The sequence below is a fragment of the Orbicella franksi genome, chromosome 3 (assembly GCF_964199315.1).
Source record: "Orbicella franksi chromosome 3, jaOrbFran1.1, whole genome shotgun sequence".
NCBI lineage: Eukaryota > Metazoa > Cnidaria > Anthozoa > Scleractinia > Merulinidae > Orbicella > Orbicella franksi.
The window spans coordinates 11,788,250-11,807,575 of NC_138147.1; the positions used below are offsets into that span (position 1 = coordinate 11,788,250).

Consider the following 19,326-nt stretch of genomic DNA (forward strand, 5'->3'; position numbering starts at 1 on the left):
CATTCTTGAAACGGATTTTCACGGGACCAACTCTTAAATGTGGACGAAACACATATCAGAGCTCAAGAGGGGCTTCGTTAGCAAGCTAAATCTGTTCAAACGCAGTCGCTTTTTACCCAGAAATACGCTTTTAGATCTGTGTTTTAAAGTTATTTTACCCTCGGTTACATATGCGCTACATTTTGGGGGTGTTGCACAAATAAGAACGAATTTAACGCTTTGGAATCCATACATTGTAGGGCTGCTGGAGTTATATATAGCCTCCCACGCGACATCCCTTCTGTAGATATAAGGAAAATAGTAAGTGGGATTCTTTACTCGACACTTGTAAGGTCAGAACAGCCACCTTAGTTCATAAAATTTATAATCACACAACTCCATCTTGCTTGGAACATTTAATCCAAAGGAAAGAGTCTAAGTATGACCTCCGTCATCACCATCGTGTTAGGGTAGAACGTTTTGAAACATATGAAAAACTCTATATCACACAAAGGATCCATTGTTTAGAATCTCTTAAAACCATCCGCTGTCCGCGCCAGAGATTATGCTAAAGGGGCAAAAAAGTCTCCGGCCCTCAGAAACTTGAACTCTAGTGAAGAGTCACCGCAAATGGGTCCCCAGATTGACAGTGATTTCATGTTTTATTGATTTTAGTCATATCTTTTTTGCATTTTTTGCATTTTTTATTATCCTATAAACATTTTTTTACATGGTCCCATAAGTTATGTTAGCTTTAAAACCCACCATGTTTAAATAAAAGATGTTGTTGTTAAAGAGTTTCCAATTTTTGGACAAACAAGAAAATAAGAAAATGGATATTTTGGTCAGATCGCACGGAGAAAATGCTTCAGAAGTGTACTGTACCTCCCACAAAAAATATGCATGGCTCTCCCCCCGCCCCCCCCCCCCCCCGATTCACTTAAACGTTTGGGGTGACGCGAGTGAATTACTGTGGGATGTTGTTTTGGACAATTTCAACCTTAAAATTGCTATTGGCTTGGTTTTCTCAAATGAATCATAGCTGGAGAGCTCTATTTAGTTGTGTTTAGAGAGACTTAAGCACGTCAATGAACGTAGACTCTCAGATTTACGTTGAGTATTTGAGTTGTACACGTAAGTTAAGTGATCACGGTTCATGACTCTGGCAGAGTGATTACTATTTTGGAGATGGATTGTTAACATTCTTACAAGCCTCAATGGTTTGAGTTGATTGACTGAGCCCTGGTTAAAACAGAATTGAAGGAGCCAAGAAATGTTTGAGAATGTAAACAAGCTGGCTGCGAGTTCACCAAATGACAACATGGACAATTTAAGCTTGTAACTTTGAAGAGAAACTATTATTACCAGGATCCAGGAGGTAGCCTTGTAAGCGATATTTTCACTTTACGTCAGTTTGAATACCTATTGTTATGCTAAGGACAGTGCGTAATGCTTGAGATTTGATCGATTAATGAAAAGCTTACATTGGGAATTAACTATTCCGCAGGCATAGCTTTTAGCTCTATCACTGCTTTTACCAGGAGGTGTAGCTTAGTGATAAATCCCAAATTGAATCCCGAATGAGATTTTACCGTTTATTTTACGACTAGTTTCAACAGAAATAGAAACTGATCTAAGTGATGGTACCGCGCGAGTTTGTTTAATAATTCCCACTGGAATCAAGAATAGACAGTTTCTTATCTAACTTGCGATCAAGTGTTCTTGGGGGTGGGGCGAAAGTCGGCGGACGGGCAAAGGCAAAAAACAACGCCTGTCTGTCAACAGCGATGTTTATATGCTATATCAATCACCGGAAATTCTTGCGGCTCGCAGAGGAACGTGAGTTAAGGTGGCTGAACACAGTTTTTGATACCTGTGTTTCATTCACCTTTTTCTCTAAAACCCTTGATCCCTCGGTCGTCAAAAATGGCAGAAAGCAAGTTAACAACACAAACTTTGGGTTTTTGATGGTTAAGCTGACGTATGTGCCGTTGCCATGGCAACATGAATAAATATAAACAGGCCTTTAAGATCGGTTTTGTTTATTTGTAGAAAATCTAGTCATTAGATTTTCTTTATAATTTGCATGCAACAAGCTTGTAACGATTCTCACAAGTTAACACCATTTTGCTAATAATTTAATAGAGAGATCTTTAATTATCCCTGGTTGAATGTTCTCTGAAATATCTAGAATTTCTTTTGTTAAAGTTCAATTATTTTCAATATTCCAGTTACTTATTTCCTAAAGTATTTTCGTGCCAAATTTCGTGAAATTCTAATGAGCGGTTCTCGAGAAATAGGCGTATTTCCGAGAGTGCAATTTTTCATTCAATCGCAATTTTTTGACTGACTACGCATGCGCTGCATTCAACTGGGTTTTTCGGTAACAAAGAAAAAGCTGAAAATTGCTGGGTTCTTTGCATCGTTACCTTTTGTAGCATATCTCTATAATAAAAGACTAAAGCCATAAATACACTGCGTTCAATTATAGAGAAAAATAGCACATATCGTGCGGCTGTTGAGGAAATAAAATGATCGCTCTATTGACGGCGTGTTTGTTTTTTGCAATCCCTTGTGCACGCGCTGAATTGTATCAGCAAAAGCGCGCGCGAAAACTGTGTTCGGCCACCTTAAGTACAGCTGCTTTTACAAACCGTTGGTGCGGTTCCCCTGTTGAAGCTGTCGAGAAACAGAGAATCGGCAAACGTCAAAGTCCTTTATTTTATCGGAAGTGATCAAAAGTATGGAAATAAACTTTCTGCCTGCTGTGCTTATCGGTGACAAAAAAAAAAACAATTCTTCCTCGTTAGTTATCAGGTACTCTCTTTAAAAAAAATCGCGTAAGACTAACAACTGATTCAATTCTCCAATGTGTGTTCTGGAAATTTTCGACTTGTTGCCCCAGGGGACTCACAAGTCTCACAGCAACAACTGACAGCGGGACGATGCAACGTCTCTAGAAAAATCCCGTCGGAAAAACGACTAAAGCGTCTTCTTCTAAGCAAGTGACTCTTCAGATGCATTCCATCTGCTTTTCCTTTAAGAATATGAGGTCAGTGAAAATTTGAAGAGATGAAGTTAAAGCAGCTGAAAATTTGTTGTTCACTCCGACAGTCACCAAAAACGGCTTCGTGTTTTGAAATTGCACCGGAAGTCAGATACGCAAATCACATACCGACATTCGGGATAATTTAGAAATTACATGTGAATTGAACCGTTTGTTACTTCTTCTCCAACATAGCATATGCACAAGTGAACCCGCTCTGTAGCTATCAGTCTTCAATAGCTGTCTTAGTAGATCGGAGCTAGTCGGTAGGCGAAAATTGACACTTCCACAAAGTGGTATGGCTTTTTCAGTATTAAGTATATTTATATATATTATAGTCATTATATCTGTGCCGATTTCGCCTATATTCTCTTATTTTCGCTTGAGCAGACGAGAGATCTCGACTGAGTCACGTTGGGGAGCAATCCATCATTTCTATTAATTTATTTAATTTATTTGATTTATTTTGAACTGATCCTTGTGATCCTTAATCCTTGATCCGGTGATCGGTGATCCTTGATCCTTGATCCTGTTTTTCCAAGAAACCGTACGCTTTTAGATTTTCTGGCCAGGCTGAGTGAAATAAAAAATAAGTTGTTATCACAGAAAACAACTTCTTTATGATTGATTTATCTAATTTTACCATTGTTGCTGTTTGATGTTCACAATTACCTCCACTAACATTGGTCATGAGTTTTAACTTATTTTGATTGGTTGGTTTGTTTTAAATCAGCTTAGCATTCTTGAATTATTTAATGGTGGCTAAATGTATTGAATTAAACACTGCAGTACTCTTCAAGCATTTTTTATGCGCAAATTTGTCCTTGAGAATATGTTTGCTTAAGTGCACAAACAGGACAATTTCCTATTTTCACAATTGTGCCTTTGACTCTGAACAGTTGTTACTAAAGAAAACAACTTTCAAACTATTGTTTTGTTTTACTCTTATTGTTGTTTGATGATTACCATAACCTCCAGTAACTTTGATCAGTTTTAAATTATTTTTATTATTTTTATTTTAATATTCAGCTGTAGCCTTTCTTGAATTAATCTATGGCTTCTGAATTGTTTGGTTTAAGACTGCAGAATTGTGCAAGCATTGTTTTGGGGGGTGCAAATTTGTCTTTGAAAATAATTATGTTTGCTTGTTCACAAGGGAGGACAATTAATAATATTATGACATGTTGATAAGGTATATACATATATGCCACTGACACCTAACAGTGATAGCTTGCATGAAAACAATTTTTCTTAAGTGCCATTAGTCTATTATGTGCTGACATTGACAAACACAACAAAGGAAATATGTACATATAGGCCTGTAACTACAGAGTGGATTTGCTTTTAATTAAAATATATAATTATAATTATATGTAATTGGAATATGTGGTTACTGCCAGAATTGATTAAGCCTAATTTGTGGCACAAAAAAAAGGTTTAGTTGACCTCACAAGAATGAGATGGCCTGCACCTTACATTTTGCATTGAAACTATCTAAAGAAAATTAGCAACCTATTGGTACTTGTGTCATATGTGACATGATGTTGTACTCCCAAAAGGAGTGTGAAGTTTAACAGATACATGAAAATATAATTGCTAATGCTAGTAGTGAGGGTAACCTGTGAAGCAAACCAGTGACCATGTAGTTCCTGGTGTCTTTTAATGTGGTACTAGAAATAGAGGATATTACACGGTGGCGAGAAGATATGAATTTTATGTCCGAGTGGCAAGAACTCGAGTGAGATATTGTTCTTGCCACGAGAACATAAAATTCATATCTTCAAGCTAACGTGTAATGTTCTTTTTATTATATAGACATACTGATGACGGCGTTTTTGACGATTTTCTGACGACTTCCGACCACTTTCCGAAGATTTCCGAAGATTCGCTAAAACTTGTCCGAAGGTCACACGAACGTTGCCGAACATTTTCCGAAAATTTCCGAAGATTGCCGAAGACTTTCGAGGAAGACCCGAAGATGTTTCGATCGTACGCCGACGAATTTAAGTACAATTTAAGAGACAAACCTGATATCAGTTGAATCATCGATATTTTCACTAGTGAGGATTTGGAAAATACGCCACTCGAGTCCCCGATGTGGTTCCGTATGAATTTTACGAGTGGTGTATTTTCCATCAAAACACTCGTGTCTATGTAATAAAATATGCATACCTCACCCATGGAAGGTTTTTTGGTTTGCAACGCACTTATGTCAAGAAATGCAAATAACTGGGACCTCAGCTACTTCGCATTACAAACAACTAATTGTAATTTCCATATAACTTCATGTTTGACTGAATTGCTTACGTTAAGGTAAGGATTAGCGCCAGGAGACACTTTGTGATGTCTATCATAAAGGGAATGAATGTCATCAACTTGCGTTTCTGGACATATGTTTAGCAACGGCCCCAGCCCAGAGGAATTTTCAATTAAACTCTATACATGTCTTTAAAAACTTTTGGTTTTGCCACTCCCCTCCCCTTTACAATTTCCATTGACCTTCCGTGGCGGAGGTATGAATACTGTATTTCTGGGACTGAACTGCACAATACAGTGACTTTCTATGTGTGGCTGAAAGGAAAATAGATTAAGCAACTTTCATTACAAATTTGGGACACCCTAGGACCGCGATGTTCTATATTGAAGGTAATTCCCCTGAAATAAAACTGCCAATAGGTTTCTGTTCAAACTTTGTCCACTGAATATTTATCATATGAGAACTTTAATTATAAAATAAAATAGGGGGTGCCCATGCTCGTGAAGGAGCGGTGAGGCATTAAAAATGTCCCATTTTAGCATTATTTAATGCCTATTACAAGAACGCATTCCAAGTTATTGTAAACTCTTTGTGAGCCCAGACTCATGAAAACACGCCTCAAACTACAGTCAATACTTGTGTCGGACACAAATAAACTTTTTGAGTTTGATTTTGAGAGACAGCTGAATCCTTGTTAAAATATTGGACCCAAATTGCTTGCCACGGCTATGAAACTGCAAAATAGAAAAGACTACAGTGCAGCTGCTATTTTCCTTATTTATTCAATTTTCACCAATAGAAATCACATCAGTCTTTTCTCACGCAAAGCTAATGATTAGTTGATTAAAATGACTGGAAAAAAATTGGGGTGCCCGAGCGCGTTAGTGAGCTGTAGCCATTTTTCAACTGACAGAACTCAATATCAAGGCAAATCCGCCATGTGTTCAATGTGCGCGTGCACGAACGCGAGCTAATGACGCCATAAATTATGCGCAGTAAGAATGCGCAATGCAAATGTGAGGAATCACCTCACTAATGTGCCAAACAGAAGACAAACTAAAAACGGAAACTTTTTAATATTTTTAAATATGAGAACTTGTATAGTGTAGAATAATTATAATTTAGTTTTCCGGTTTCACTTGTAGTAATAATAATAACAATAATAACAATAACAATAACGATAACGATAACGATACTTTAAAGATAATTTAAAACGAACAAAAGCTCGTCCGTGACATGGTTTTCTCACTTTCTCGTTACGTTATGACTCCTTATCTTGCGCGCCATTTTGGTTCTCTGGGAAGCAAAGAACACTAGAGAGTGTCAGTGTTAGGAAAAGTTGTGCCTACTTTAACTTCTTAGTTTTTTGTGGTCATTACATTGGGATTTTTCTATCAAACAGGGCATGGCCAGATATCACCAGCATTGAACCAACCTGGAAAAGACTGCAAGTTCCTCTGTTAAAGTTTCTATGCAGCGCCCCCGTCATATTCACAGAAGCCGCAGGAGGGAAATGGCTTGACATCGGGGAGGCTATCTTTGACAGACTTCATGAAGACGACCCAAGAGAGCTGCTTCGACAAGTTTTGTTTCAAGCCCGTCAAAACGTCGCTACTGTACCCGACCACGTGATTCAGTGTATCACCTGCCATACACCTGCCATCTCAGAGGTCGATCCCTCCTTTGTACGACTTGTTCTCAAGAACACCCCATCGTGTTATGTGACGTTAGGACGAACAGAGAAGTTGTGCCTCCTCAAGTTTGCTCTTAAAGATGAGATGTTTTTCCAGCTGCTTGGCTTGGAACTTTTGCCTCTCTCTGATGGGACATTTACATCTTTTAGAAATCCAGATGAATTTGCCATTTATATGACACCACCAGAGCATCCAGCAGAGCTTCTACCTGGCTTACGACACCGACTTCTTGCCCAGGACGTTGACAGAGGCATTTTAAGAAAGCTACAGGAAGTTGCAGAGAAAGGTATTTCCTTGATATGGTGGTTTACGCTTTAGTTACTATAAGCTGGAGTCATTTGTAAATACCGACTCTAACTAATAACAGCTAAAAATCGGTTTTTTTCCGTTCATCCAAGTTGATATTAATCAGAAAAGAAAACTGTTCGTGAATTCTCAGGCTGAGGTTATTACAATTTCTTAGTATGACCCTATTCTACTGAATCCACCAAAATTTGGCTTTCACAAGAGACATACTAGTTGACATACACGAAATAGAGTTCTGAAGGCGTCTTGAAAGCTATTTAAAAGCCGTGTTGGTAAACTAGGTAAAAAGAAAGAGAATTTCATTTACGCAAGAAATCAAAAGAAATGACATTTCCTTGCTGATGTCTTCACACCTGGCAGTCCTTTCACCTAGATGTAAGACACATCTTACTCTAAGTAGCACTGCATTTTCTTGAATTATATTGAAAGTCAAGAAGAACAGATCGAGATGTTTTCGTTTTAGTTTCAAGGAAAAGCGTTTAATATGTTTCTTTAGCAAACTAAGACGACCTTTGGGAAGATTTCTATGTGAAACATTTATACTCAAATTGTAGAAAGCATGATAAGTCTTCGAAAATTGTTTTTCTTAGCGGAACGGATCGACTATTATTTTCCTAGATGAGTTGTATGATTTTGTTATCTTCGCCGGTTGTGTTTTGTTATGAGCCACATCTCCAACAATGGACCCTTGTTAATTCAACCTACTGACCTTGCTTTGTCAGTAAGACAACAATGCCTCCGAAGGCTTGAAAACGTTAATTATTGTAACGTTCGTCAAAAGTCCATGATTTGTGGGCCGAGAATGGCATTCTTTCGTTTCTTACTTTTTTTCTCTGACATTGTTGCTGATTATTCCGAGCTGACATGTACAGCCCAACACATATTTTGTGCCTGAAATAGCCATCCTATGTTTATGTTTCTGTATACTTTCAGGAAAAGAAGTAATTGCTAAGAAGTCGAATTTTCGTTTTAAACATCAGGAACAATGTTGAGTGTTTGATCTCTCTGCAGGATGCACTCAGCTAGAACTCCTTCGCAAAGATCATTTACCTGATCAGCTTCGGGAATCACTGCCACCTAATTGGATAAATGGCGACAAGGTTCAATGGCACCCTGACGATGAAACTCGCAACCAGCCACCACAGAAGTGGCTCCTTTTCCTGTGGAATTACCTCAGAGAACATTTCACAACGGAAGAAGAACTGTGTCAGCTACAAAATCTCCCCTTGATTCCGCTTGACTTCAAGAAACTTCCTGTCACACTAACAAAGCTGAAGAAGCCTTCCAAAGTTGTCGTTAGACGGCTGGGTAGTGCCGTCCTCGATCAAACTTTGTGTAAAGTCCTGACACGTCTGGGTGTGTTAGTCATGGAAGATTTCCCTGACTTTTTGAAAAACCATCCCGCTATTCTGGGAACATTTGTCCAGCCACCATATGTCAGTGGCATTTTACAAGCCATGAAAGTTTCTTCCTTCGAAATGGGTGAAGGAATGCACTCAGCGATCTTGCTGGAGAAAGTCACTGATAATGAAAAACGTTCCTTGAGAAAGTTTATTGCCAAGACCCCATCCTTAAGTTCTGAAGAAAAGAATACTCTTCTTTGTCTTCCCATTTTCGAAACCTTTGGTAATTCAAGAGAATTCGTGTCAAAGGGGCAAGGCCTGCAAGCAGCACCAGCTGATGCAGGCGAGTTTCCAGTGAGTCCCAAAATGCCTTTCATTGACATTAAGGATGAAGACTCCAGTAGGATGGCTCGTTTATTGGACATCACAATCCTAAACACCACTGATTTTCTGCTTGAGGGGATATTTCCACACGTTCAGAACCAAGCCTATCTAAATGAAGAAATCGACAGACTTATGGCTTTTGTGATCAAGAGGTATGACGTCTACGTTGGTGACCGTACCAGATTTGAAGCGGAAATGAAAGCGTTGCGGTTTGTGCCAACCGGTGGAGGTCGTGTCACAGCGCTGGATCTCTTTGATCCAAGGAACGAGCTGCTGCGGGACATTTTAGCTGAAGAAGACGTTTTCCCTTTCGGAGAGCAATACAATAAGTCTTCAGTCCTTGCAGTTCTGGAGAAGCTTGGTATGAAAAGTGAGGAAAAAATCACCGCCCAAGAACTCTATCAAAGTGCCACAAGAATTCCTGAAGTTTCAAGTATGCATGCGGTGCAGTGATGGCATATTTAGAAAGGCAGCCGAGAAGGCTTAGAGAGACCGTCAATGGAACAGCACTGGGAGACCTGCTTCGAGAAATACCTTGGGTATGTATCATGAGACAAAAACCCGACCATTTTCCAAGCAGTCTTCCTTTCTGGGGAGAAGTAAATTCAAAGAACAAATTCTTCAGACCCACAGACGTCAAGAGTGCACAAAAGGTTAATCTTATTGGAACAGTAAAGCCCATTGCCGAGACAGAATCATCGAGTCCATTAGCCAGCTACTTTGGCTGGAACGAAAATCCCCATGCTTTTGACGTTGTTAAGCATTTAAGTGTTGTAGTAAATTGTTACAAACAAGACGAAAAGTCACTCTATATGGAGATAGTGCAAGACACCTACTCTTTCCTCACTGATGCAGATCATGCTGATGTCAGTAAAGCCTTTCAGGGAATGGAGAACTCCAGCTGGATTTGGAACGGAGATGGATTTTCGGCTCCCTCTGTTATGCTTGCCGAAAAGCCGTCACCTGATCTCTCTCCATACATTTCCTTCCTTCCAACCGAGACACGGAAGTATCGTGATTTGTTTTTGAAGTTTGGCATCGAGGCAAAGTGTGAAGCCTCCGTTTTGCGTCGCGTCCTTTGGTTGATAAAGGAGAAGTATGACCGTCCTGATCATCGTGCTGAAGCCTCTGACGTGGAAAGCGACCTGCAATTATCCGTTTCTATCCTGAATAAGTTACAGAGTAATGGTGATGAGCTGTCCCTGCAATTTAAAGAAGAAGTTCTTATTCCAACGTACGTGAAAGAAGATGCCTTTGTCAGGCTTGCACAACCTGAGGAGTGCATGTACTGTGAACGTGAGTGGCTGCAATCAGAAACTGATGATGAAGACACAGCCCATTTCCTCGTCCATCCCTACGTGTACAACAGCACAGCAGAGTTTTTCGGTGTTCGAACGCTAAGTAACTCAATGCTGGATCCCGACGAGCTAGAAGTGGGAGAACAATTTGGTCAAGAGGAAAAACTAACTTGCAGACTCAACAAACTTCTTTTAGAAGACTACACCGATGGATTTGCGGTGCCAAAAGAACTTATTCAAAATGCAGACGACGCTGGTGCCACTGAAGTCAGCTTCCTGTATGACGAACGGACTAATGAAGACGCCATGACCTGTCTGATTGACGAGGGAATGAGGGAATGCCAAGGCGCTGCCCTGTGGGTGTACAATGATGCCGAGTTCCGAAATGAAGATTTTGAAAACTTAACAAAACTAAACGGAGCAATGAAAGAAGAGGACACTGACAAGATTGGAAGGTTTGGCCTTGGCTTCAACGCAGTGTACAACCTAACTGATGTACCCATGCTTGTGAGTAGAAATTATTTCATGGTTTTTGATCCCAACACCTTCTACCTGGGAAAACAAATCAGGAATGTGAGTAAACCAGGTATAAAAATCGACACAAATAAGAATGTAAAGGACTTGCGGAAGTTCCGAAATCAGTTCAAACCGTTCAATGGCATCTTTGGTTGCGACCTTCGTCTAGATAAAGATGACAACTCCTTTCAGGGAACGCTGTTTCGTTTCCCTTTGCGAACCAAAGGACAAGCCATACGAAGTGAAATCAAGCAACTTCCTTACGACTTCAAGCAAATGAAAGAATTACTGAGGCTATTCATTCGTGGGGCCAGATCGCTGCTACTTTTCACACAAAATGTACGCAGCGTTAGCATCTTTCATTTGCCCAAAGATTCCTCAGAGCAGCCACAACCTAAGCTCATTTTTGAGGTTACCAAAGAGTTATCAAAGAATGGGATCTTGAGAGAGTTGTCTGTCCCATTCACCTTATCCACTGCTGCTCAAAATCTGGGCATTGAAGAACAGTTCTTTTTGAAGCAGTGCAATTTCCTGAAAGCGTCATCTGAGGTCGCGACGTGTGCTTCAGATTCCAATACTTCAAGCACTGAGTTCCTACGATCTGCACTTCAACTCAACGTGAAAAGCACTGTTACAGAGGCCGGTAACCGTTTCTTTGAAGACGAAATTCACTCACAATCCGTTGTTGAGACGTGGCTGGTGGCATCGTCAATGGGCACTGGCGAGGCAATGAAGTTCTCGATTCAAAACAAAGCCAAAAGTCTTGTTCCGTCAGCTGGAGTTGCGGTTCAACTGACTAACCACAATGCTCCCATTTCGATACCTGTTTGTCAATCAACTGACACAGGGACTTTGTTTTGTTACCTTCCACTTCCAATCCATAGTGGTCTGCCTGTACACGTCAATGGAGCTTTCGCAGTTACTTCTAACAGGCGTAATTTGAAAGAGAAATCGGAAGACGACAAACCTAGCTTTGACTCAGGGTGGAATGACGTTCTCTTGAGAGACTGTGTTTGTTCAGCATATCTTGATCTTGTTGAAGACGTCAAGCCAGCTACAGAAGCTCCTGGGAACACGTATCAGTTCCATTCATTGTGGCCCAAGTACTGTGAAGTCCAAAAAGCCTGTGAGCCTCTTGTACGTTCATTTTATGGGCGCCTTGTTACAAGGAGTCTCCCTCTCTTTGCGAGTGGCTGCAGATGGGTCGGAATCCATGACGTTTGTTTTCTCCACCCAAAGTTCCGTCTTGATGATCTTATCGGAGATATTGCGTTCGAGGTTTTTCAGGCGTTAGCTAGTGGCAGTAAAGCTGTTGTGGATCTCCCGGCCGACGTGTACGAGTCGTTTGAAAAGTGTGGTCTGGCAGCAAAGATCCAGCCTGGATGCTATGATGAGGTCAGGTTTTATCGTGAATTATTCTTCCCGAAAATTGCTTCTGTGCCCCCTCAGTTAAGGAACAACTTAGTACTTTACGCATTAGATGACAAAAGTGAAAAGTTTGATGGCTTTCTGGCTGCATATGCCTGCATTCCGGTTTCCCCTTTCGGGAAAACACTTAAACTTCCAAGAGAACTGGTCTCTCCAAAACGAGAGGCAAGATTGCTTTTTTGTCCAGTAGATGAAAGGTTTCCGCACGGCAGTCAGGAGACGTTTCTTAATCCTACACGGCTGTTTAAGCTTGAGAGGCTTGGAATGTTGACAGATGATATCTGTTGGCCTGACGTTGCAGAAAGGGCAGAGAGCATTTGCATTTTGAATAAAAATGACAGCGACGCAGCAGTTGAGAGAAGTGAAAACTTGATAGGCTATTTAGAGAAAAAACTGAAGCGTAGCGGTCAATATATTGAGTCCCAGGTTCAAACCAGGATTTTAAGGGCAAAATTTATTCCAGTTCAAAAGAAGCCACAATCGTTTCCGCTCACATGGATGGGCGACCAGTTACAAGATGGAAGCAATCAAGTCCTGGTGTCACCGGCGGATGTCTATTTAAGAGAACACTTGTATTTAGTGTGTTGCTCTGAAGCAATAGTAAATGTGTCCATGCCACCTAAAGTCAAAGACTTTCTGAAGTTAAACAGGAATCAGCCTACAGTCAAGCATGCGATCAACCAACTAAATGAGGCTGTGTCTACAAGCTTAGGCATCGCTGGTAGCGACGAGATCAGAAAAGTGTGCATCGAGTCCTACAAATTTCTTGAAGGGGCTCTCAAGAAGAATGAAACCAAGATAGTAGATTGCCTCAAGGGGAAACGTTTCATTCTTGTTGGAGATGAGTTTTTGTGTCCAAAGCAAATAGCGTTCAAGCTAAATGCTGATTGCCCTCCTTTCCTTTACAAGGTTCCCGAAGAACTGGCTAGGTTGTGTTCCACACTTTTGAAAGCAACTGGAGTAAGAGATGTTTTTGAGGCAGAAGATTTCATTAGCGCTTTGGAGCGCATCAAGGAACGTTTTGAAGGTAGGAAACTGGACAAACGGACGCTTGCTGTTGCAGTTACCCTTTCTACTCAATTAGAAGATTCACTGGTGGAGTCCAAGTCCTGTATTACAACAGATAAGAAGAGGGAATCCATTTATCTTCCGAATTCAAACGGAGTAATGAAACTAGTGAAAGAACTTTGCTTTCAAGACTGCTCTTGGATTTCCGGGGAAACGGGCATTCAGTTTGTCTATTCCAAGATTCCTCAATCGACAGGTGTTGCATTAGGAGTAAAGACAAGGAGAGAAGAGGCTTTGCGGCGTCATGCACTGGGAATATCTTTTGGGCAAAGGGAAAAACTAACAAATCGCTTGAAACGCATCCTGAAGGCTTATCCATGTGGGAACGAACTATTGAAAGAACTCCTGCAGAATGCAGATGACGCTCAGGCAACTGAGATTTGCTTTATTTTGGATCCCCGCAGCCATCCCAAGGAGCGGATATTTGAGACCTGTTGGGAGCCTCTGCAGGGCCCTGCCTTGTGTGTGTACAACAACAAGCCTTTCACAAAATCCGACCTTGAAGGAATACAGAACCTTGGAGAGGGCAGTAAGGGAGACGATCCAAGCAAGACGGGCCAGTATGGGGTCGGTTTCAATGCTGTCTACCACCTTACAGACGTTCCTTCGTTCATGTCCAAAGGGGACGAGATCGGTGACGTTTTGTGTGTGTTTGATCCACATTGCCGGTACGTCCCTGATGCTAATCCCCAGGAACCAGGCAGAATGTACGCAGATACAGCAAAGCTAAAAGAAACGTTTCCAGATGTATTTTCGTGCTACCTAGGGGAGCATTTCACCTTAGAGGATTCAACCATGTTTCGATTTCCACTCAGAACACAAGAGATGGCGGAAACATCCAAGTTGTCAAAAGTTCCAGTTAAGCTGAAAGATGTGAGAGGAATGATGGAAGCGCTTAAAAGTGAGCACTTTGAAGTCCTTCTTTTTGTAAACAACGTAAAGAAGATCACATTGTGCGACATCGATGACAATGGGCAAGTGGCGAACTCTTACTGTGTGGAAGCATTGATATCCGAGCAAGATGCACGCAAGCGACTTCAATTCGCCAGCTACATAAAGAAGATTGGAAAACTGGTGAGAGAAGGAGAGTCGCTGCCCTTCAACGACGGATCAAAACAATGTTCCTACTTTATGACCTTGTGCGACAATGTGGGAAACGAGGAAAACTGGTTCATTGTTCAGAAGTTTGGTTTTGAGAACAGCGTTGCAAAAAGCATTCCCGAAGCTTTCAGAAGGCAAGACCTTGCGCTGCTTCCCTTGGGTGGCGTTGCTTGTCTTTTGAAAAAGGAGCCAAAGAGAAGGGCAGCAGTGGAGAGGAAAAAGAAAGCCTATTGTTTTCTTCCGTTGCCTGTTAAAACTGATCTCCCAGTCCACATAAATGGCCACTTTGCGCTTGGCCACGAGGCCAGACGAGATTTATGGAGAGATGAAACTGGAGGATATCGAAGCGATTGGAACAATAGTTTGCTGGCTGATGTAATCGCGTCTTGTTACTTAACACTTCTAGATGAAGTGAGGAGCTGCTATCAGCCGCCAGTCTTGCAAAGCCCTGACCCAGGCAGATCGAGTTGTAACGAAAACGATTTGATTAGACGCCTCCAGGATTATGAAAAGTTGTTCCCAACATTTTCTAGCAAAGATTCGCCCTGGAACCCGTTAGTTAAATCAGTGTATCAAGGGATGAACAACAAGCAACTTCCACTCCTGCCGGTGGTTCGTAGCTCGACTCGCAGACATGAAGCAGAATTGAAATGGTTTCCACCGACGGGCACAGGAAACGATCAAGCATTCTTTAACAACCTAGAAGCTGAAGAAACTAGAGAGAGGAGGAGAACAAAGAGGAAAATTAGTAGTGTGGCCGAAATATTGGTGCAAGCAGGTTTTAATCTGGTGAACTTTTCGTTGTCTGTTTTTCATAATTTGGTGCAGTCTGGAGTGAATGCCCGTTGCGTATCTCCTGCGTCGGTAGTAGATTTTCTGAAGACCTTCAGTAGCCAAGATTCTTTTTGCAGGATTGGACCACTACCAGTCGTTGTTAGCGAAACTCCGTTCAGAAACGAAATTGGCGTTTCCCTGCTGCTTGCCTACTGCAAAGATCAAGAACAGTTCTGCACGCATTTATCAGGCCTTCCCTTACTTCTTACGCAAGACAACATCCTTCGTGTGTTTGATCTTGAAGATCCAAAATTCCTTTCTGATTACTACGACATTTTGCCACATTGTCAGGAGATGTTTGTTCATGAGCGACTAAAAAGAGATATCTTTCAAGGCGGCGCAAGCGGTGACGCCCCTGTCTTCCAACCATTTGACGTCAAAGCTTTTTCCAGAAACTTGCCTAAAGCATTACCATCTTTGTACCACGGTGAAGATTACGTCAGCTGGTCCCCAGATAAGAAGACGGAGCCATCCCGCCACTGGATTTCCAGAGTATGGGGTTTCCTTCAGGAGGTCGTGGGTACGTCTCAAAGCTATTCAGAGCCGAGCTGCACTTTAGACGTACTAGTACCTTTGTCTAGCTGGAGCATTCTTCCGGCAACGGAACCGTTAGACAACTTCTTGAATGTTTCAAGTCCAGTCGCAGATGACTTCCTGGTGCCCTTGAAACTGGCAGAGTCTGTGCTTGATTTCACGAATATCGAGGCCACGCTTGCTTGTTCACGCCCGCTTGGTCGCGCTCTTAGGAGCCTTGGGCTACCCGAGCTAAATTGTACTACACTTCCCAGCTCACCCCAATACATGAATCTTCCGCGGCGTATTGTGGCATCTCCTTTAAAACCAGTATCACTTCTTACAGCACTTCACAGCCGAATGATGAGGAAACCACGCTCCTTGCAAGGAAAATTGGATCGATCTGGTTGCAAGACCATCTTGAAGTATTTTTGTGACAACCTAAACAGCCTAGAGTCCATGCCTTCTAGCAAAGATATCTTGAGAAAGCTACCCTTTTATCTAACAACACATGGTGGTCTTGTCGCTATTGATGACCAAAGAAGCGTTTGCCTCTTACCGAGTGGAATACCCAGGATTGAAATGAATCAGCTAGAAAGTGAAGTCAAGGTGTTGTTCCTGGAATGTATGCAAGATCTCTCTAACTTGTACAAATATCTATCGTTTGACAGCATATCCTCAGTGAATGTGTACTGTGAGTTTATCTTGCCAAACTTTAACGTTTTCAGCAGAGAGGCAAGGGAAACGCACCTCAAGTACATCCGAGATTCAGTTTTCACAAGCACTTTGCTGAACGACCACGATGAACAGAGACTGACCGACTGCCTAAAAAACAAGGAAGTCATTACCACAAAGAATGGAACATTGAGAAAAGCAAATTCTTTCTATGACCCACGTAATGACGTTTTCAAGGCTATGCTTTCTGGGGACAAGTTTCCAAGTGAACCTTTCAATTCAGACTGGTGGCTTCTGTTTATGAAGAAGATTGGGATGGTATGTGAAGTCTCGTGCGATCATTTTAAGAGATTCACCGCTGAGGTTGCGCACGAAGCGGTCACGCAACGTACTGATACAACAGACAAGAAGTCCAAGGTTTTGGTCTCCCATCTTTTCAGTCGATCTCAAGTACTGAGTGAGGGTCTGCTGCAAGCTGTTTGTGGTGTTCGTTTTGTGGTCTCAGATCCTGTACGGGAAGACCTTCTAAATCTACATGCACAATTTGGTGAAAGAGAAGACGGCAAAACTCCGTACATTTCTTTTAAAGGCTCTGTGGTGTCTGACCATGCTGAAGCTGTATGGACGACAGCGTATCTGCTCCCTAAGTGGGCAGATCCAAGTTTTCATTTTGGAGGTGCCTTTTATCTTCCGCAACTTTATGTTCTCTCAAATCCTACGCTAGAACTGGTTACGGCTCACTGTATCAGAATCTCTCATCATCTGGCAAAGCAGAACGACACCAAAGTGCCAGAAGAACAGATTGCGACGAGAAGATCAGTCATGAGAAAGATTTACACTTTGCTGCAGGACAAAGTTATCACTGAAAGTAATGTAAAAGGCGGTCTTGAAAGTGCACCGTGCGTTTTGGTTGAGAAAGGTACAAGGCTCGTGCAAGCTAAACAGGTTGTACTCGAACTGCTCGAGAGAGACGAGATATCACCATTTCTTTTTCGCGTTCCTCCTGAATTTGGAGAGTTTCACCAGCTGTTTCATCACCTTGGCTGCTCAAAGTCCGTACAATCATCCCACTACGCGATGGTTTTGGAAATGCTACATGATCAGTGTCAAGAAAATAAGCTGCATCCGAACGAGATCCAAAGTTCCATGCGAGCAGTTAGGGGCCTCTTTGAAAGCTTGCTAAAGGATTCAGAGAAAAATGTTGATCTCCTAAAACTATACTTGCCAGCATTGTGTCCACACAGTAGGAGCCCCAGTGGCACTTCTGAAGTTACATTGCACAAGTCGACGGACCTGATCTTCGACGACGCGCCTCAGTATCAAAGTCGGCTGCAGCATTTCAAGCAACTATTTTTGGTGGATCTGAAGAGGGCAGAACTGCAATTTACTTCATCCATGAACTACAAGGACTACATCATGCGTCTTCCAACTGATTGTCGCCCGAAGGTGTTGTCTGATGTGGTGGAGGAGAAGTTTGTTGATAATCAGGATTCGATCGGTCGTGGTAGTTCACCTGTTCAGCTGAGCGTCGCTGATTCCTTGACAAAACAGCTCGGCTCACAACAATTCTGTCATGCAATCTTAAGGCTTATTCGTCATGCAAACCATGAAAGTGGAAATTTGGACGATACTGTCATCGCTTCTGTAAAAGAGAGACTAAAAAACATCGAGTTTCTTGGGATGAACAGAATTGAAACCAAGCTGATGTACGAGGGAATTCCTATTCCAGGCAGTGAAACGGAAGTGCCACTTTTTGTAGATAAGGTTTCGAAGGCCGGTAAAGTTCTTTGGAAGGTCTATATTGTTGCAGAGGAGGATGCAACTCTTGGCAACATATCTTTGGCCTTAACGGAAGTGATTTCAGAAGCCTGCGAAGGATTGTTACGGCACACAGTTATGTTCATTCCAGAGATGTTGCGCGCGGATCCCACTGAGATATGGTCAATCCTGGACACCATGAAAATTCGCCAAGATGACTCATACGACGCGTCACAAAGCAATGTGTTGCCACAGCCGGGAAATTTCATTCCCATTGAAGATCACCATCTCTTAAACGAAGCATTTGAAGAATTCACACCTGGAGAATATGTTGCATTGGAATTGGATGATCCCAGTCTGAGCAAAGAGAATGGAGATGCTACCTTCATCTATGCCATAATAATCGAGGAAACAAATTGCGAGGGTGCCACTGTCTACACAAAACTATACACAGTGAATATAGGCCATGACAAAAGGGTTGCCGAATCGGCTGATTTGTACAAATTTCACCGTTTTCAGTTCTGTGAAGAAGCAGGAAGCTCCTCCCAAACAAAAGACAAAACGAAGATTTTGGCACAGATCACAGAAGTGCTCGAAATGGCATGGCAATTACCAGAGGAAAGGAGAAGAAAAATCGTGAAGAGACTCTTCTTACAGTGGCACCCAGACAAGACGCTTGAAGACCAAGCATTCTGCCAGGATGTTTTCCAGCACCTTCAGGATGAGTTGGCAAGATTGGAGAGCAACAAGGCACGACGCACAAGGAGGAAGGGCTCTGGAAGCACAAAACCAAACCATTACGAAACTTTTTTTGATTTCTGGGGAACGCGTGCCCGAAGGCATCAAGCTCAGCGCCAGGAATACAAGGCAATTTATTTGGAAAGGTTTGGATCGCGTGAAGTGACGTCGGCGTTACACGGCTCAACAACAGTCATTCCCCCAAGTTTTTGTAAGAAGAATCCTCAACCAGGTGAGGCACGCCGCTGGTTTAGACAAGCGAGAGCCGACCTCAAGGCTGCTGACAAAGACTTGGCGGCTGACAACCCATCCTATGAATGGGCGTGTTTCAAGTGCCACCAGGTAAGCAAGCTTCCGCTTAACCTACATCTGCCTAAGCTCGTTACAG

General features: G+C 42.1%; 1 pseudogene across 1 annotated transcript in view; it reads left to right on the forward strand.

Moving 5' to 3' along the window:
- The window catches only part of LOC145481258 (sacsin-like), a 35,760-nt pseudogene that overhangs the window by 11,565 nt on the left and 4,869 nt on the right, over positions 1 to 19,326 (forward strand). Inside the window, exons 6-7 of the transcript XR_014048608.1 lie at positions 6,685 to 7,262; positions 8,294 to 19,280. The product of XR_014048608.1 is annotated as a sacsin-like (transcript). The remainder of the gene's footprint in view (positions 1 to 6,684; positions 7,263 to 8,293; positions 19,281 to 19,326) is intronic.